The sequence below is a fragment of the Lemur catta genome, chromosome 8 (assembly GCF_020740605.2).
Source record: "Lemur catta isolate mLemCat1 chromosome 8, mLemCat1.pri, whole genome shotgun sequence".
Lineage (NCBI taxonomy): Eukaryota > Metazoa > Chordata > Mammalia > Primates > Lemuridae > Lemur > Lemur catta.
The window spans coordinates 71,528,097-71,548,706 of record NC_059135.1 but is presented as its reverse complement, the minus strand read 5'-3'; the positions used below and the strand labels follow the sequence as shown (position 1 = coordinate 71,548,706).

Genomic DNA, 20,610 nt, shown 5'->3' with positions numbered 1-20,610 from the left:
CTTAAATAGGGTCAACTCAAAACAGAATATCCAAATCACCAACATGCATGTGAAACAATATGCAACATCATTTCTCACCAGTGAAATACAGAGTAAAATCACAAAGCAACTTCACTATTCATCCGCTAAAGTTGCTAAAAATTTAAAAACTGAGAATAACAAATGTTGACTAGTAAGAGTGTAAAATAGTACAACCATTTTAGGAAAATGTTTGGCATTTTTTACCAAATATAAACATATGGCTCTCCTATACTTTTGTAATTTTACTCCTATTTATGCACCAAGATAATATATAACCACCAAAAGCATGTATTAGAAAGTTCATAACATATTAATAAGATCTTTAAACTTGAAATAACCCAACTACACCTCATCAGGAGAGTGGATAAATAATTAATGGAATGTTCAATAAATGGAATGCTATACAACATTAATAAACAGAAAAAAAATGACTATTCATGGGAAAACATGGATAATCTCACAAATATAGTAAGTGAAAGAAGCCAGTTACAAAAGAATATATTGTGAATAATAATGCCATTTATGTGATCCTCCAGACCCCACTCCATCCTCTCCAGTACCACCTCCATCATCGTCTTCTCATTAATGTCAACTGCTTTCTTGCCTGAAAAATGTCCCTTCCAGTAAGCAAGACATTGATGCAACATTAGGTGAGCGTTAACCTTTAATATTCTTTTTTGACATTTCTCCTGTCTTCTTTCTAAACTATTTATATCAGTTTGTTTTCATGTTCTGTTTGTTTGAGTTAAAAGGAAGAGTACAGTAGTTTCTGTAACTTACTGTTACATTTCAAGGGTATTATTATTATTTTTACAATAGTACACCTGCATTATTATTACCACAATGAGTCATTATAATATTGTTATTATTATTACCATATATGTGCTGTTCATCAGGAATCCAAATTCATATAAATCTGACTAAAGACATCCTGAGAAATGTATCTTGTCCATAACCCAGGACCACCTATATTTTGTTATGGCATCTATAGCAAACTAATACAGATCTATAGAATTCAATGGCAATTTCAAGGGGGATAAACAATGCACTTCTTGAATGACACTACTAACACTTTCTAGACTGTGGTAACCCATCAATGAGAGACAATATAGCCTAGTTGGATAGAATATGGAAGGCTCCACGGACCATGGAAAATTTATGTTTTAGCATATAGGACTGGTTAGATAGAATGTGCTGGTTCTTCAGACTGTATTACATGCAGAAGCCCTGGATTACATGAGATTTATACTCCAAATTCATTCAAAGCAGTCACTGGGGAGGGAAGTTAAGTATTAGGTAGGAAGGTAGGGATCATAAAGAGTCTTTTCACTATGATTGTGTCTACCCAATTGTAGATTCATTTGTTCATCAAAAGGATATTAATGACATAATTATTATATGCTAGGCACCAAGTGAGATGTAGGGAATATAATAGTAAACAAAATGGGTATGACTGTTTCCTTCAGGATGTAGAAACTAATATAAATACAGACAAGCAAATAGATATTTGTTGCAATGTTATGTGTGCTCTGAGGGGAATTTATCCCAGAACATATTTTCCGTGTAGGGAAGGGAACATAGATAACCAATCATAATGGCTAAGAATTCTGAGTTTGGTATTTTGGTTTGGGTTTGGCAGCTTGTGGAGGGGACTGAAATGGTTGAAATATTGTCTATTTTCCTGCCATTGCTTCCTTAACGAGAGCACAGGACTTAGTAACAGGATCGGGTATCAGCATGAAATAGAATACTCAGTTCCCAAGGTTCCTCAGATAATCAGAGGAAAGTGTACTATGAGGCATTCAGCTGCCTGCAGGATACAGACCAAGCAGCCGGTGAATGCCCCACCACCTGGTCAGGTGCTGCCACTAGGGCAATCTGACTGCAGGTGTTAGGTATAAGCAAGAAACTAGCTTCATAGTAGTGCAATATTAGGGATCTTATTTGTGAATCCCAACTACAGGGGTTGAGAGAAAGTCAGGGTATTGAGAAATGACTAAGCCAGTGAATTAGGGTTGATAATCAGGAAGCTTCAAAGTAAGTTAGGCTAAAGATTCTCATATTTTGATGGATATCTCAATCTCCCGGGGAGACTGTCAACATGCTTGTGGCTGGACTTCATCCTCGGAGATTCTCAGTTGTTTCATGCTAGACCTGGACATCTATGTCCTTAAAGAACTCAGCGTGGGATTGTGATGTGCACCCAAGATTTAAAATTGCTGGATTACAATAATGGAAGGCTGAAAGCAAGCAGATTATTAGAGGGTGTGCACGTGTATGTATCTGGATGTGTGTTTATGTGTTGTGGGGAGGAAGAAGATGAGTAGCAGGGAGAACTTTGCTGGGCAGAGTAACTTCAACATAGGCTTCTCTGCTGAAGAGGGGGATAAATTTTGTTTGATCAAGGGAAACTAAAGAGCATTTCAAACTGTGCTAAATATCTGTATGTAGAAAAATGGGCTGCAGGGTTTCTTAGGAAAGTCAAAGGAAATACTAATTGTATCTCCATAGCAACGGGCTGCCTAATTCTGCCTCTGCCTCTTCATGTTCTTACACTAGCCTTCAACATTCAAGTCCTTATATGTCTCCTGGATAAACAGGCACAAGCTTCATCATAAAATAATAACTTTGCTCGCCTTTCCATCTGTTACTACTGAAATCATTCAGAGTACCTTTTAGGTTTAAAACCAAAACCTGTCCTCTAAACAAGTGCTAACTGATCAGGTGCGTTCAATCTACCTCTGGTGGCATGGTCTTACAAAAACTCCTTGCCCGTGAAGGGTAATGATTTTTTAGGGTGTTATAGGATGTTAACATTCTCCTTCCCTCCTCCAAAAAAAGAGATACATTTACTTCCTAATCCCCAGAAGCTATGAATATCACCTTACTGGCTAAAGTACTAAAGTATGCTTTATATTAAAGTATAAAATATCACCTTATATGGCTAAAGATGTGACTAAGTTAAAGATCCTGAGAGGAGGACCTTATCCTGAGTTATTAGTACATCCATGTGGGCCCTAAGCGCCACCACAAGTGCCCTGACAAGTGGCAAAGGAAAATCAGACACAGGCCCACAAAAAAGGAGGTGACGTGACCACAGAGGCAGAGACTGGAGTGATTTGGCTGCAAGTCAAAGGATGCTGAGAGGCGCCAGAAGCTGGAAGAGACAAAGAAAGGGCCCACATGGATGTATTAATAACTCAGGATAAGGTCCTCCTCTAGAGCCTTCTGGGAATGTGGTGCTGATGATACCTTGATTTTGAACTTCTAGCCTCCAGAACTGTGAGAACAAATTCTGATCGTTTTAAGCCACCCTGTTTGAAGTAATTTGTTCAAGCAGCCCCAGGAAACTAAGACAGATTTCAGTTCCAAGAAGTGGGGGGGGGTCTACTATCATAATGCCTAAACATTTGAAAATGGCCTTAGAATTGGATAATGGGTAAAGTCTGAAAGAATTATGAAATGTATTATGGAAAAATTGTAAGTTGCCTTAAACAGATTGTTAAAAGAAATATGGATGTAAAAGACACTGCTGGTGAAGGCTCAGAAGGAGTGAGGAAGACAGTAGAGAACGTTTCTATTGTCTAAAAGAATATATATATTTTATGAACAGAATATTGGTATGAATATGAATATTAAAGGCACTGCAGGCAAGAGTTCAGAAGGAAATGAGGAACATGTTATTGGAAATAGGAGAAGATGTGACTCTTGTTACACACTTGCAGGAAATTTGGCTGAACTCTAGCCTACAGTTACATGGAAAGCAGAACTTTTAAGTGACAACCTTGGATATCTAGCTGAGGAGATATTCAAGCAAAGTGTTGAAGGTGTGGCCTGGTTTATGCTTGCTGCATATAGCAAAATGAGAGAGGAAAGAGATAAACTGAGCAAAGAATGATTAAGCAAAAATGAACTGAACCCTGATGATCTGAGAAATTATCAGGCTACACAGATTGAAAATAATGCCAAAATTAGATAATTCACTGTTAAGAGAGCGTGCTCTGGAGAGAAAGCTGAGGGGGTTTTTGCACACCCTTTACCTAAAGAGCTTAGGTGTGTGACTCATGGATCCACTCAATCACCTCAGCAGAAGCCAAGAATCAAGATGGGATTATCCAAGGAATATTTGTAGAGGTCTCTTTTGTCTCATGTCGTGAATCCCTGTGAAATACACTGAAGACCCACAAGGTTCTCAAGCATGTTACATCAGCAGAAATATTCTTAGTTGGATAGAAAAAGAGACAAGATAACATGAAAGAATGTTGTTGGACTGCAGAAATTCTACAAATAGGAAACAGGCTGCTAAAACTACTCAGCTGAAAACATGTGCTACTCTTCAAGAAAAGGAAGAATGATTCTCAGGGCGGAGCCAGGATGCAGAGCCTACAGAGCTGTGAGTCACAGAGGGGTATTCGCATGCCGTGAAAAGATGGAATTTGTCCTGTTGGATTTTGAACTTACTTGCAACTGGTGACTCTTTTATTCTTTCCATTGTCTCCCTTTTGGAATGAAAATGTATTATAACTGTCCCGCCATTGTACTTTGGAAGCAGATGGCTTATTTTCACAGGTACACAGATAGAGAGGAATTCTGCCCCGGGATGAATCATACCTAGACTCTCACCCATACCTGCTTTAGATAATTTAGATTATGATTGTCTCAGTCCATTCAGGCTGCTGTAACAAACTACCATAAACGGGTGGCTTATAAACAACAGAACTTTATTTCTTACAATTCTAGAAGCTGTAAAGTCCAAGACCAAGGTGGCAGCAGATCTGGTGAAGGCTTCGTTGCTGATTCATGGGTGGTGTCTTCTCTCTGGATCCTCCCACCGTGGAAGCGGCCTAGGCAGCTCTCTGCGGCCCCTTTTATAGGGGCACTACCCCCAATCATGAGGGCAGAACCTACAGCCTAATCACCTTCCAAAGGCCCTACCATCTAATGTCATCACTTTGGTGATTAGAGTTCAAGATATGAATTTTGGAAGGACACAAGCATATAGACCAAAGTAATCATAGTTAGAACTTTTAAGCTAATGATATTTAGATGAGATTTGGGACTTGAATAGATGCTTAAAGGGGTTAAGACTTTGGGGAATGTTGGAATTGGGTGGATATATTTCACATGTGGGACAGGTAAGAAGCTTTGGGGCCAAAGTGCAGACTGTGGTAAGCTGAAAAAACGACTCCCTGCCAAAGCTTTATTCACGTTCTGATCCCCTAACTTGTGAATATGACCTTATATGGCAAAAGAGTATTAATATTTATGACAAAAGATGTGATCAAGTTAGGGTCTTGAGAAAAGAAGCTTATCCTGGGCTATCCAGGTGGATCTTTAATGCTCTCTCACAAGTGTCCTTACAGTAGGAGGCAGAGGAGGGTGGACATACACACAGAAGAGGAGGGGGTGACATGACCACAAAGGCAGAGATTGGAGTGATGCAGACACGACTCAGGGAGTGCCAACAGCCACCAGAAGCTGGAAGAAGCAAAGAACAAATTCTCCCTGGCACGCTGCCCTGCCAACTCCTCTAGAACTATGACAGAATAAATTCCTGTGGTTTTAAGCCACCCAGTTGTGGGAATTTCTTACACCAGTGCAAGGAAATGAATATACCAGGTAAATGATAAAGAAATGAGTTTAACTAATTTCATTATTAGAGTGTAGAAAATACTTATGTAAGAAGAGGAAATCCATGCTCACACGCTGTTCCTCACTCTAACAAACGTCCTTCCCTGGTATTCTGGCAAATGGAAACTGCAGAGGAGGTTACCACCTGGCGTTGGTCAGAGAGGAAAACAATTGCCTGCAGACTATAATGATAGACTCTTGGATACCAAAGTCTTATTTTCTTTCTGTTCCCAGAAAATGATACCAAGAGGATGTGCAGAAACACCTTCCCTAAGTTAAAATTTAATACCATGCTCCTGGACTTTTGACGGAGCAAAGGCAAGGTACAGCCATAGACAGAATAATTTCGTGATTCCTAACTATTTCACCTTGGTAAGGGAATTTCCCTTCATAAGTATTCATTTCCTCATGTTAAAGTGAGGATTGTGGACTAATCTCATGGGGTGGTATAAGGGTTATGTTGGACCAAAGGTAACATACAGCAGGCGTTTAAAAACTTCCATTACCCCTATCGTCAACTAGAGGAACTGATAATTTATCTGTTTTTGCTTTGACTTCAGGAGGCCCAGAAACAAATTAAATGTTTGCCATAGTAACTCGTAAGCCTAAGTGATTAGCACATGGTGGCTTATTTTTTATTCATTTTTTAAATTTCTATTAATTTTAACCACCGTGTATATTTTTCTTATCATAAATTGCTTCCTGGAAATAGATTAGGTAGGCATAATTAATGAATGGTAAATTATGGCCTGTTCATATTATCTGTGAAGATCATTGTTTTATATCGCCAATCCTGTGTTTGTTTTGGTGGAGAGTGGGGAGGGGGGAACTCCAACGATTTGGCAGAGGAAAATGCCAGGCCCCTTTAAACAATCAGTTTGTCTTACATCCAGGGGATTTATTCCAACCTTGGGAAAGGACATCTTCTAAAATGAACCTACTTAGAAACGTAACACGGCCAAACCCTCCCTGTACATGGGAGAGAGAGCTTTGCCAAGAGAAACGAAAGGGCTCCTTGGGGGCATGTAACACTCAGTAATGGAAACGTGTGAGAGATGTGAGTGGGGTCTGCATGCTAAATATTAGCTGGCTGAGTAGAAATTGACATTAAAATTTCAAAAATTATATGGGATAGCCACATGGGAGAACAATATGCTATGTATTCAAAATAGTGTTTAAACTAGTGTATCTAAATGTGTTTATAATACCCCCAACTAATACTTACTTAAACTGACCATATGTTGTAGTGTGCGCATATAAATTCAAATTAACTCAAGGAAACTGAGTTCTGTCTTTTCTCAAGTGTGTATGTGTTTGTGGTATTTGGCCAGATCACCACCCTCAGAAATCAACGTTAACCACAGCATTGATTGCAAGAGGTAACACAGCAACGTAACTTTTTAATACAATTTTCTAAAACTTGAAATATTTTGATATCAATACTTAATAGACAAAAAGAAAGCACAATTATTTTTACAGTTTGTACCTCACTATGGAGGAGATACCTTAAATGCATCAAAGTGACTTATTTTTTTTAATTCCAACCCAATCCCCAAAATAATGTTGTTTAAATGTTGTCAGTCATCTCTTGGCGTCAGACAGGAGATCCCTGCTGTGCAGGAACACTAGGAATAAACAAAGCGGCACAGGTGATAAGGACAGGCATGCAGGCACAATGCTTGTCCCTAATTCCATCCCATGCATTGCAGGCAAGACCAAGTCTCCCTCAGCCTCCTGGCCACCATGGGGAGGAGGGAAAAGGGAGCCACAGAACTCTGAAGGCTTCTGGCAGGATCCTGCCTACTCCTGTCCTTTTTCCCTCCGCAGACTCACAGACCCCCACTATCTGCTGTGAGACAACCTGGAAAGTTCTTTTCATGCTTTCCGTCCTGGAATGTTGGCCACCTGAGGACACCTAGGACTCCCAAGCTATTTCTTGCCCCCCAGAATCAAATCCACAAATGGCTCTGTACACACAGCTTTTGGATCTCATATTCTCCAGTTTCTCAACCTTTAAAACCCGTATAATGCCTTCTGGAACTTTTGGTTTAGTCCTCAATAAAACCCTCATATCTTCAAATTCTTATGCAGGTTCTCCATTCTCTTGCTCTACTGGGAACCTGGCTCCCATGGAGGGCTCCGATTCTCCTGGATCCCTCTGGAGCTACAGCAGTTTCGTTTCCCTTCCCCTTCCACCATGGCCCGACAGGTAGGCTGGATGTTGTCCTTGCTCCTCATGCTGCTTCCAGACCATTCTCCTTCCAATCTTCCTGAAAAACCCCGGTTTGGTATCCAATGTCATCTAGCGATCCCACTCACCACCTTGCAGTATACCCCCTTTTTCTGGCTGATTTGAGATGCTAACTCACTATCAGATGCTTCAAAGACAACATTCATTTTGGTGCTTTCAATATCCACTTTCCAATACTCTGGGCTCTCTGGTTGTTTGCTGCTCGTCTGCAGTGTCCTAAAAGGTATACCTAGTCCTCTACATTACTGCAGCCACTCACTCCTGTGTTCATACCTATGCCTTGTCATAACCAGGACCTAACTGCAACCCTTCCATCAACTCAGGATAGAATGATCTTTTTAAAATAGAAGTTGTATTTCTTTGTTTTATTTCTCACACTCCTCTTACACCTTTTCCCTCTCTCCAGACTCTTTATTCCTCTTTCCCTGATTTATTCTTCTCCATGTCACTTACCACCATGCACTATATGTTCACTAGATATTTTATTTATGTATTTTGTGTATCACCTGCCTCCCTCCAGTAGAGTGTAAGCTCCACAAACAAAGGGGTTTTCTGTTTTGTTCACAGCGCTGGTTACATAGTTGGTGATTCTCAGTCAATCTCATTTGAGTGAATGAATGAATCATGTAGTAACAGCTGTCTGCATTAGTCTGCTTGGGCTGTCACAACAGAATACCACAGACTGGGTGGCTTAAACAACAGACATGTATTTTCTCACAGTTCCAGAGGCTAGAAGTCCTAGAGCAAGGCACCAGTGTTGGTTTTTGGTGAGGCCCATATTGCTGTCTTGTAGACAGCCACTTTCTCACTGTGTCCTCACATGACCTTTCCTCTGTTCTTGTGTGTGGAGATAGAGAATTCTGGTGTCTCTTCCTCTTCTTATAAGGACACCAATCTTATTAGATTAGGGCCCCAACTTTATGACCTTATCTAACTTTAATTACCTCTTTAAATACACTATCTCCAAATATAGTCACATTGGAGGTTAGGGCTTCAACATATGAGTTTGAGGGGAACACAATTCAGTCCACAGTACTGCCCAAAGGGAGAATCTATGCTTAGAAAATCCTGAAGATCTAATAGGAGTTGCCCTGCAGTGTTCACAGATAGTGATAGACATCCACATGCAAGTAGTTTACACCAAGCCTGCATTATTTGCAAATTGCTTCCTTCCAGTAGGTAGTACATTCACTGACCTTTTTGCACAAGAGTTGTGTTTTTTGTGTGTGTGTGTGTTTAATTATTATGGGTACGTAATAGTTTTATTCTTTTTGCACGAGTGTTGGTTAGTCTGGGAAGAAATGTTTGCAGGTACAAACTGATTGCCACTAAATTCTAGGTCTTCTGTCTTGTTCACTGCAGTAGCCCCAGTCTTACCTAGTGGCAGGCAGACTGTCAGTCCTCACTGAGCGTTTATGCAGTGAGTGATCCTAGGCAGCAGTACCCGGTCCTTTACTCTTATGCTTCTCAAACTGGTATAGGCAGCACTCTCAGAGTCTGCCATATGTGCCAAGGGTTAAAAGGAGACTTGGCATAATCATATGCATCTCACAGAAGCACAAATTTTGCTTGATTATAAGTAATTTAAAACATGCTGTAATGTTAAACTTTATTGCAAAAAAAAAAAAAGAAAAAGAAAAGAAAAAGAAAGCAAAGTTCTCATAAATGTCAAGGCCAAGTTGGTTTCTTCAGGCACCATTCTCCCTCAGCTTCCCCAAGAACCTAGGTCAACTGTGTGTTGTCTCTCTTGTACTGGGTACTAAGAGATATCAGATAGAAAATACAGGAAATGTTTACATTTACTCATAAATCCACATAGAGAAATACATGTTCCAAGTTCAAGGCTGATAATTACCATAAGGTCATATAAAAATTGTTTTCACTGCTCTCTTTTAGAAGCCAAACTAAGAGAATTAGACAATGTTCAGGAACAACATAAATGCAGCTTTCCAGAAACAATAAAGTGCAGAATTCAAAGACTTCTAATTTATAAGAGGAGATTAGGTAAAAAGCTGATTAATGTTTCATAAAATTAGTCACAGATGGTAGGTCCTCCTAAGGTCTCCTGGTCCACTTTCCTGACCCTGTACTGATGTTTTTTAAAAATTTACTTCTGCCACACTACTGGGTATTTACCCAAAGGAAAAAAAGACATTTTATAAAAAAGACACCTGCACTCAAATGTTTATAGCAGCACAATTCACAATTGCAAAGATGTGGAATCAACCCACGTGCCCATCAATACATGGGTGGATCAATAAAATGTAGTATATGTATACCATGGAATTCTACTCAGCCATAAAAAAAGTGATGAACTAATACCTTTTGTAACAACCTGAATGGAACTGGAGACCATCATTTTAAGTGAAGTATCACAAAAATGGAAGAACAAAAGCCATATGTACTCACTACTAACTTGAAACTGAAAGATCAGCACTCATGTGCACATATGGTAGTAAAATTCAATGGAAATCAAGCAGGTAAAGAGAGGGAGGCATGGGTAAATTCACACCTAATGGGCACAAAGCACAGTATGGGGGTGATGGACACACTTATAATTTTGACTCAAACTGTACAAAAGCAAGTCATGTAACCAAAACGTTTGTACCCCCATAATATTCTGAAATTTTTTTTAAAATTTACTTCTGTTTAGATCAAACAATAACATTAATACCTTAATTACTTGCTCTGAATTCTGTTCCCATGGTTAAATATTCCTGCTAATGCTAATAGATTTATTCCCACATCAATCCTCTGATACCTTCTTGAACATTTCTCCTTTGTTATGCTACTTCAATGTAACAAATTTTGAACCAAAAATGATGCCTCTGACATAACCTATCTAAAATACAGTTGCATGCTACTTGTCTGTCTCTCCTTCTTTGACTATATGTAGTCATTTTAGACTCATTTTAGAAATTTAAATTATTCCTTTGTTTTCAAAAGCACTAAGACTCCTTCGTTTGTTGTAGTGATTTTATACAGGGTTCCATTAGATCAAGAACTATATCTATTTTCATAGCAGCAATATGATTAGCATTCTTAATCATTGACCCTCAAGCCTCCTGAAGACACATTTTGTGTTGTATTAGTTATATTTATGTGCATTTTGTCTTGCTCCAGAAAGTGACTTTAGGCAGCTCCTTTTCTTTCTAACTATTCTCAATTTTTATGCATTTTACATTTTATATTTGTCTCCAAAATGGACTTATGCCTTTGCATCAGCTTCAAAATCTTTTCAATTTGCCCTAAATCTGTTTTGGGTCATGTTTACTGTGGATCTGACTTCCAAAAAAATTGTTATTCATAAAAATCAAGGAAATATTAGCACTGGAGCTTACTGAACTCCTACCACCAAGAAGATTTTGGTAGATATATTTTGTCTCTGAATATATCTATAAACAAATAAAATAGCTTAAATCCAGTATGTGTGCATTTATCCAAACTACTCACAGCTAGCTATCTCGCTATGTACACAGCAGCAGTGAATAGGAACTATATCTGTGTTGTTCAAAATCATATCAGGAAAAACTGAGGCAGTCTATGACTTCTAAAGTTAAGTGGCTTTGCTGATATGCAGAGCACAGTTGAGAAACATGGCTTTATCAGTCATGGCAAGTGCTGCCTTGCACAATTAAAAAGAAAACAGGAAAGAAAAGAAAAAATAAGAAAGAAATACTCATCTATGACAAAAATAGATAATGTATGATACAAGGCATGCTTTTAGGAATAATGGTTGATATAAAAAGCAGATGTCAAATACTTAAAGAGATCTCTCTCCATCTATAATCCAATGATATATTAATTTACATAAGCAGATTGTGGACAAAATTTGTAAGCCACCAGGGACAAATCCAAGTGAATTTTTAATGCATTTAACATAGCTACATGAATCAGTCTGAAACTGCAATTTTCCTTCAGAAATTTACAATAGCAAACTGTGAAAAAGATCTTAAATGGCCCTGAGACCAGTTTAAAAGACCAGGGATGTGTTAGAGAACTTATTAACTATTTTAAGAAAACATAACTGGCAGCCAGGCCTATCCACTTTTTCATGTGTTCATGGCATCCAAGATGTATTTCTAAGATTTTATTTCTTAAAATAACTCTTGAAAGGACCTAGGAACTGAGATCATGCCAGTGTATGTAGCTAGTTCATTGGCATAAAATATATCATCATTTTGGTTGTTAAAGCTCAATTAAACTCTCTTAAGAATTAACAATCCAAGAGAAAAAATTAGACAAAGAGTTTGAAACAACAGTTCAAAGAGAAAATTCCAAACAGACAAAAAGATGCTAAACTTCACCAATAATCAGGATAATTCAAATTAAATCAACATTGAAATATCATTTGACATCCATCAGTTTTGGTAAATAAAAAAAAATGTTGGCAAGATTATCAATACTGGTAGGAGTATAAATTGCTGGACCTCATGAGAAAGAACTTGACAAAATCTAGTGCTCTGGAGAAGATGAATATCCTCACCTAGCAGCAATTGCGCTCCTAGGTTTGAGGTACACAAAAAGGCAAATACAAAAACGTTCAATGCAGAAATATTTGTACTAGTAAAAAGAAAATTGGAAAAAATATTCATACTTATAAAAAAATTCTATAGAGCAGTCAAAAAGAACTAACTAGAGCTCCAAATAATAACACGGTTGAATCTCAAAAGTTGAGTGAAAAAAAATCAAGGCACAGAACAATGTGTAAGTATGAGGCCACTTACATGAATTTTAAAGCATGAAAAAGATATTTGATTAGTGAATCTATCTAGTATAAAATTGTGCACAAAAGTAATAAACACTAAATATAGGCTAGTGACTACCTCGGGGTGGAGTAGGAAGAACATGTAATAGACGAGGGGTGCACAGAGGGCTTCAGCTATTTTTTAAATGGATTATTTCTTAAACTGGGTGGGTGGGTACATTGGGCTTCACCATATTATTCTCTATACTTGTGTGTGTGTGTGTGTGTGTGTGTGTGTGTGTATGTATATATGAAATAATTCATAAGAATCAGTGAGATCCAATGTTTGATTAAAGTGGTGTTAGACTTAATTTAATAAAGCCCAGTCAAAATGTCACATCTGTTTCCATATTTCCATGAAGGTGCCAATTCTGTTACCATATGTGACTTAATGTCTTTTTTTTTTTTTTGGTTTTTTCTTTTCCTATAAATCAATGCCTTAGTGAAATTCTTTAATCCAAATGTTAAAAAATAAAATGAAATAAAAGGAGTAAGTGAGAAGGGCCAAACCCCACATGCAATGAAGTTTCTTCAACAAATCTTTTTATGGTAATTCAGATGTGCAGACAAATAAACACAAACACACTTTGCGCATCAGTCCCTTTTCTCTGTGGAATGATAAACTTTCTCTGGCGTGGGGCTGAGTTGTGGTTCTGTGTCATCTTCTCTTACCTTCTACATATGTCTTCTTTGCTCTGTGTTTGTAAAGATCACACACGACTATGGCATTTACTAAGAGTCTGCTTATAAATGTGTAATAGCTTTTTATCCTAACTGCAAATCAATCAGTGCCCCTCTTGCTCGTTACTCACTTGTATTTCTATCTTTGTGCAGATATACAGGCACAAAACCAAAAGATATCTAGCTGAAGAGAGGCACAAATTCATTTCCTGGTCATAAGGGCCAGGTAAATAAATAAAGGATGCAGGCCTGTGGTAAGAAAACATTGGAAAGCTATGTCCCTTCTTTTAGGCACAGACACTTGTCAAGTCTGGGCTGGTTTGGGAAAGTAAAAATGTAGGTTCTGTATTGCCAGATCTTCCAATTTCTCAAAAGACACAAGAAATTCAGATCTGTATGTAAAGTTGGCAACTAACTTAACACATAATTTTAATCCTGTTTGGGTCAAACCAAACAGATCTACAGCCATAAGTAGCTCCTTAGTAAATGAGGTTGGAGACTTCTGCTGTACACACCACAGAATCTTCTGATGAGGAGAAAACAGCTCTCTTTGCCATTATTAAAAGGGAGGAGGAATAACTCCAACATCCAGAATAACCTATTTTTCCAAACAAAGGGATGGGGTTACTCACCAGCTCCTTAGAGAGTACACGTGGGGAAGAGTACCCACGGGTGCCATGTGGACGATAGTCAGGTCCAGGTAAGTGCTGCCCTATGCGATCCTTCCGCTTCTGTCATTAAATACACCTCTTTTTGTTGTTGTTGTGTTTACTTTCTGTTTTTATTCTTGAGTGTTTAGAAAAGTCTATGATAATCTCCAAAACAACTTATTTAGAAACAACCTAAATGGCCAGGAGTAGTGGCTCATGCCTATAATCTTAGCACTCTAGGAGGCCGAGGTGGGAGTTTGAGCTCAGGAGTTTGAAACCAGCCCGAAAAAGAGCAAGACCCTGTCTCTACTAATAATAGAAAAAAGTAGCGGGGGCTGGTGTTGTGAGCTTGTAGTCCCAACTACTCAAGAGGCTGAGGCAGAAGGCTCACTTGAGCCCAGGAGTTTGAGGTCGCAGTGAGCTATGATGACGCCACTGCACTCTAGCTGGGGCAACAGAGTGAGACCCTGTCTCCTTAAAAGTCCCAAACATCCAAACATCAAATGGAATCTTATATAAGTGTTAAAATCGATTATTACAAAATCTATATTAAAGGTGAAAAATGTTGAGTGTTTTAAAATACTTCAATGGGACATCACTATACTGAGGTGGCTCTACTGTCCTGGGTTCTTTTGCAAGCAAACCAAAACCTAACTCAGAATTTAAAAGGAAATAAGATTTAAGCTCAGCCGATTACAGACAGCCAGCTGGGCATTTGTTATATTGTCTTGAACTCCCCAGAACGGTCTTACTTGGTAGGGACATTACCCTCGTTTTACAAAGGAAGAAACAAAATCAGAGAGGTCAAGTAACCTGCTCAAGGACAAATAGCTAACACATGGCAGAAACAAGATTCAACCCTGGGTCTATCTGATTTCAAAACTCATACACTTTTCATTATATCAGCTTTCCTTGACTAAACTCTATTGAAAATCTGCTCTAAATTAAGAAATCAAATTTTCTCTGTTCAGAGCTACTTGTAAGATTGATCTCAGAACCCTATTTCATAGATATGTCAATATTTTGGAGAGCTTAACATGTAGAGTTGTTTTTCCTTAAGTGCTATGATTTGGTGAATGGCCAACAAAAATTGGATGCCTAGCTCACCCACTGCTTTAAGCAATAGTTCCCCAAATGAGTGTTCTCAAAATTTCCCTGGCTTTTTTGTTTTGCTTTTTAAAAGTTGTGTTAGCAGGACACAACAGTTCAACCACTTGTGTTTGATTACAAACCAAGGAACATGATGGTCAATTTGGAGTTTCAGAAGAATATTTTAAAATCCAAACAAATAGAGGAAGTTAGTCTGCTTAGCTTTGCCTGGTATTTTCCCTGTCCTTGTTCTTAGATTTTTTTGTTTTTCTTTTTACAGGAAGTTAGTGTGTTAATACCCCTGGCAGAATAGACAAAAATCCCTATGACTAGAATCTAGGCTCAAAATCATTATGAAATGCAGATGCGGTTGTATTTCCCAGAGCCTGATTCTAGTTGTAATGTTCCACTCCCCTCTGGGGAGGTCTCAGAAAAATGCATATTTGGCCAAAAGAAAAATTTTCCCAAAGCTATCTTATGTGGTTATAAACTACAATGGCTTTTAAAAAAATCTAAAAATCTACTGTAGTAATATTGAAGTTTTATCTGTATAGTTACAGATACACACACACACATAGGCCCAGTAATTAGGAACTCATCTCTTAATTCCCAAGACAACAGTACTGGCATATCTCAACTACAGTAGGCATGCACCTGCTGTAATATAAATAAAGTGTGGTTCTATAACGGTCTATAAAAATAACCTCTGGATAGCTATGGAATGAAATGGCCTTGGAATAAGGATCCTAGAGCCTCTGTGGTATGATGAGTCTGCCAAGTCCTGCCCATATGCCAATTGCTTTGTCAACAAATACAGTGATAAAAATGTACAGGGAAGCATTTGACAACTGCTTTTCATCCAACACTTCAGAAATCAAACTTCATGTTCTCACAATTGACAGATCACAAGTGCTGATCATTCCTGGCACCTTGCTGGACAAATGTGCAACAGTACATTTTTTACCCTGAAAGATTTGATATAAGTAGAGCTAGTTACCAGTTAAGAAGAATGAAAGATCATTTTTCCAGCATAAATGGGACCTGATTTCATCCAGCATATAATTAAAGCAGAATGTGTACAGCCCCAGTATCTTGTGGATTCATCGCATCATTGCTATTTTTTTCTCATTGGGTAGATTAACAGATTTCCCAGAGTTGGTGACTGTAAGGCAGTTGTTACTCTCCCAATGACTGAAGGCTTGAGAGCTCTGTGATTAACTTTTATGATCCTCAGAATCCTGTCTGCAGCCCTAGGATTGGGCTTCTGTGACATCACCAAAGCGTAAGTGCAGTTCACATGACCATGGCATGGACGCAAACCATGATTCAAGTAGTGCCACTGATAATCTCTCACAAAATCCTCTTAAGAATAATTCCATTATTTAGATGGTTCTGCAGTTGAGACTCCTAGATAAATGATCTCCTATTTTAATAGGTCATTGGATAGCTAGTACTCCCAAGTGCCAAGAAATTGTAAGTGTTTAAATCTTGGCTCCCTGGTTTTTGGGGGATTTTAAGGCATCTTTAAACATGCCTTAAAGTCTAAACCAAGACTCATTCTTCCCTGGTTATTTCAACCTGTGCAGATTTTGTAATCGTCTTAATCCCACAGCAATTACTGTTAGTGCTATTTCATCAGCTGCTTAGTTATAGACTGCTTGGTATTATTACTTAACACTTGACATATATGACTTAAGTTTTCCTAAGTTTACAGCTCCTTCAGGTCAACTCCTATGACTTATATACTTTTGTACACTTTGTCACCAAACACAATTCTAATTTCACAATATGTACTTAAGAAACAGCTATTAAAATCAATCTTTTGGGGTGAGCAAAAGAAAAACACTAAATTCCTACTCCAGGCTCTTCTCCTCACTTGGAAAAATGAGGAAAATGTGTAACAGGATTCTGAAAGGAACTTTTCTTATTGCCTCGAAATTGTCTTCAGAGCAGGGATTAGTCAACTTTTTCTGTAAATGGCCAGCTGGTAAATATTTTAGGCTTTGTCGTTGTTGTTGTCATTTTGTTCTTTCATAAACATTTAAAAATATAAAACCCATCTTAGCCACAGACTATACAAAAATAGGCCACAGATCATTATATTTAATCCTTTGGCCTTATTCTAAGGCCTAATAATTTTTGGATCCCTGCTCTACAGCACACAGATGAAAAACACATGCTCAATACCTCTCAGTCAAAAGAACTACCAACATTGGGCGACCAACTGAGTTCTTTTATGTCCTAATTAGAGGGAGCAAAATTCTCTCAATTATCTGTCTGGCTGGTTGTCTATCTAGCTAACCAGCTACCATCATCTATATATTAATCTATCTAAACATCTGTCCATCTACCTAGCATCTATTTATCTATCCTCTATCAATCAATTATCCATGTATGATTTATGTATCTATCATCTATCATGAATAATTGAGCACAACTCTCTTGATTACCTAACCTGCCATCTAGCTCTCATTCATCTATCTATACATATCTACTTATTTAAAGACTCAGGCATGGAGGGGAAGAGGGAGTCATCAGCATCTTTGATGTTGACCTCATGGGGGAGGCTCTATTAGTCTTTGAGATTATTTCATACCTTCTCTTAAGTTTGAGGAGTATCTGGGCATGAAACTCCAAGAGAATCTCTCATAGAGATTAGAAGATGCATTCAAAAAGGGACATAGTACTTTATTCCCAATTTGGATATCTGCTTATGTAGTGCATTTGCTGATGCACCCTGAGCCTAAACAGAAGAAAAGAATTGGGGGAGAAACGGATAAAATTCCCATGGTTTAAAGGGACCTCACGGAATTTAGTTGGGGTTGAGCAGTCATGTTGACACTCCACCAGGGACTAAGGAGCAAGAAATTGTGGCGTATACTTCCTGAGGCAGGAGCTGTGGTGGGTGAAGTAGTAGCATTAAAGTCAGCTTTCCCATAAGGAACTCTGCAGTTAGAGGCCCTGTAATGCCCCCCAAAGGACCCACCCCTGGGCCCATGATAGCCGTCTTCGAGGTCACTGCTCTGCAGAGGAGCTGACTCCATGGTCAGGGCTACTGAGAGAAGGGGTGGCCACCCACAGAATGAGGACACAATAGGACTTAGGTACATCTGAGAATATTCACTGCTGTAGACTGAATCATGTTTCCCCAAAATGCATACATGGATGCCCTAACCCCCAGTGTGACTGTATTTGGAGAAAGGGCTTTCAGGAAGTAACTAAGGTTAAATGAATCATAAGGGTGGAATCCTAATCCAATAGGATTAGCGGACATAAGAAGAGAAAGAGGCACCAGATCTCTCTCTCTCTCTCTGTCTCTCCATACGAGCCCAGAGGACAGGCCGTGTGAGGACACAGCAAGAAGATGGCCATCTGCAAGCCAGAAAGAGGGTCCTCACCAGAACCTGCCCATGCTGGCACCCTGCTTTCAGACTTGCAGCCTCCAGGACTGTGAGAAACTAAATTTCTATTGTTTAAGCATCCTAGTCTGTGGGACTTTGTTGTGGCAGGCTGAGCTGACTAATACAGCACTCATTATTTTATCTCATGCTATAGAATCAACACACAGAAAGAACTATACTTTGGAGAAAAGGGTGGAAGATCCATCTCAGAAGCATCCACTGGTACATATATACACTCCTCAAACAGTCACTACTCCACTGAGACCTGTCCTGGAGGTAAAGGAAGAGATGCAATTTAAACCAAAATTGAGATTCATTTTTAAACTATACTAAATGTTGACAACCATTATTGTTAAGGGAAAATAAAAGGGATTTGGTGAAGCAGAATTGAAAGCACTGATTGGAAACAAATGATGTTTCATATCTATACCCCACTGAGTAGATCCCTATATATTTTCTTTTATTCTTTCTCTTCCTTCTTTTACTCTTTTCTTCCTGCCTTCATTGGTTCCTTCCTTCCTTGCTTTCTTTCTTTTCTTATGTTTTGATAAATGTGCCCATAAATGTTCAACTTGAATTTTTCATAAAACCCATCAGTCATTGCTAGGACCTGAAGTCCATAAGGAGAACCAGGAGGTATATCGTCTCAGGTTGGCTCCCCAGATACTGACCGGAGAGGATGATTCAAGTTTAAGTGATTTATTAACAAAGTGCTCCCAGGTAAAACCAGTAAGGAGTAGGCCAGAGAGCGGGGGGAAATGGGACAGAGAAGGGGAGGATGCCAAGCAAGTGGGTCATCTCAGGCAAAGTCTCCCAGAGGCCAACTTCAACCTGATCACACAGATCCGCCTCTCAGTAGTTTCCACCCAAGTTGAGAGGACTGGGTTTTCCAATTCCCATACCTGGGAGTCATTGGTTAAGCGCACCCTTGGGGGATGTCAATACTAAGCACTTCTGCCTCTCAGCCCTGGAAGAGAGGGATCCAGGAGCCCGTGGGTAGTCCTCCAACAGGGAAACAAAAATCATAAAAATGAGCTCCAGGAGGATCTGGGCAGAGCGTCAGCATTATTTGCTACACATATTCACAGAGTTAGGATGGAAACGTCCTTGGAGGATGCAGTGTCATGGCATGCCTTGATTAGTTGCTGTCACACACACACACACACACACACACACACACACACACACACACACACAAATTTCCAAACTTTGTAAGTGATTTTTTCCCCAAATAATTTATTTAAATGCAAAGTTATTCCTGTAATAATACCACTCTTAACAGCAATCCCGTGTGCATTCTTTATTGAGAGAGAAAGAATTGAAGGTACTGGGATGCTGGGAATGGCAGGTACCTCAGGGCTCCCTGATTTATGCTGAAATTCACCCTAAGATTCTGTTACTAGGTTTCTGATGATAGTTCTGGCATTTAAAAATAATTTAGAGCTTGTGATTTGTGGTTTTATAAATACTTCAGATTTTTAAACATTTATCTGTGAATAAATTTGGGTTTATTTCTAAATGAGTCCACAGGAAGGTGTACTTCTTGCTAGAAAAATATGCCAAAAATCATTACTCTAGTCAAATCCATCAGGCAACCTGGTATAGAAGCAAGGTAGTATATATGCTAATGATTAAAAGTTTGCAGTTAAATTTCCTGGAGTCAAATACTGCTTTTGCTACTAATGAAATATTTTTCATTGGACAATTTGATTAACCTTTTAAACCTAAATACCCTTATTTTTAAATAGGAATACGATTGGAAACTGCTTTATCAGGCTTTTGGAGTTTAAAGGAAATAAAATAGGTTAAGTGCTTAGACATGATGCTAGTACACACGAAGTGCATCATAAATGTTCATTTTTATTCAGACACAGTTTCAGGAGTTGGAAATGTCTCTGCCTAGTTCTTTCTCTATCCTTGGGCAAATGAGACCAAGTTTCTTCTCAAAAAAGTAGAGATAATATTAGAATGACTAGATTTCTATGGGGATTAGAGACAATAATATATGAAATATCTAGCACACCCAAAGTGCATTATAGATGGTAGTTCCTTGTTTTATTGAATACACAAATACTCTCTGCAGCATGAAGGAGAAGAGGTTGTACAACCTCAGAACGAATGCCTCCAGATTCCCTCTTT

The 20,610-nt window shown here is 38.7% G+C and overlaps 1 long non-coding RNA gene across 1 annotated transcript; it reads left to right on the top strand.

Annotated features, from left to right (window-relative positions):
• Positions 1–654: 654 nt before the first annotated feature.
• On the top strand, positions 655–18,704 carry LOC123643326. The gene is made up of 3 exons (XR_006736764.1): positions 655–671; positions 7,744–7,861; positions 18,626–18,704. It is a non-coding gene; the product is annotated as an uncharacterized LOC123643326 (long non-coding RNA).
• The last annotated feature ends 1,906 nt before the right edge of the window (positions 18,705–20,610 follow it).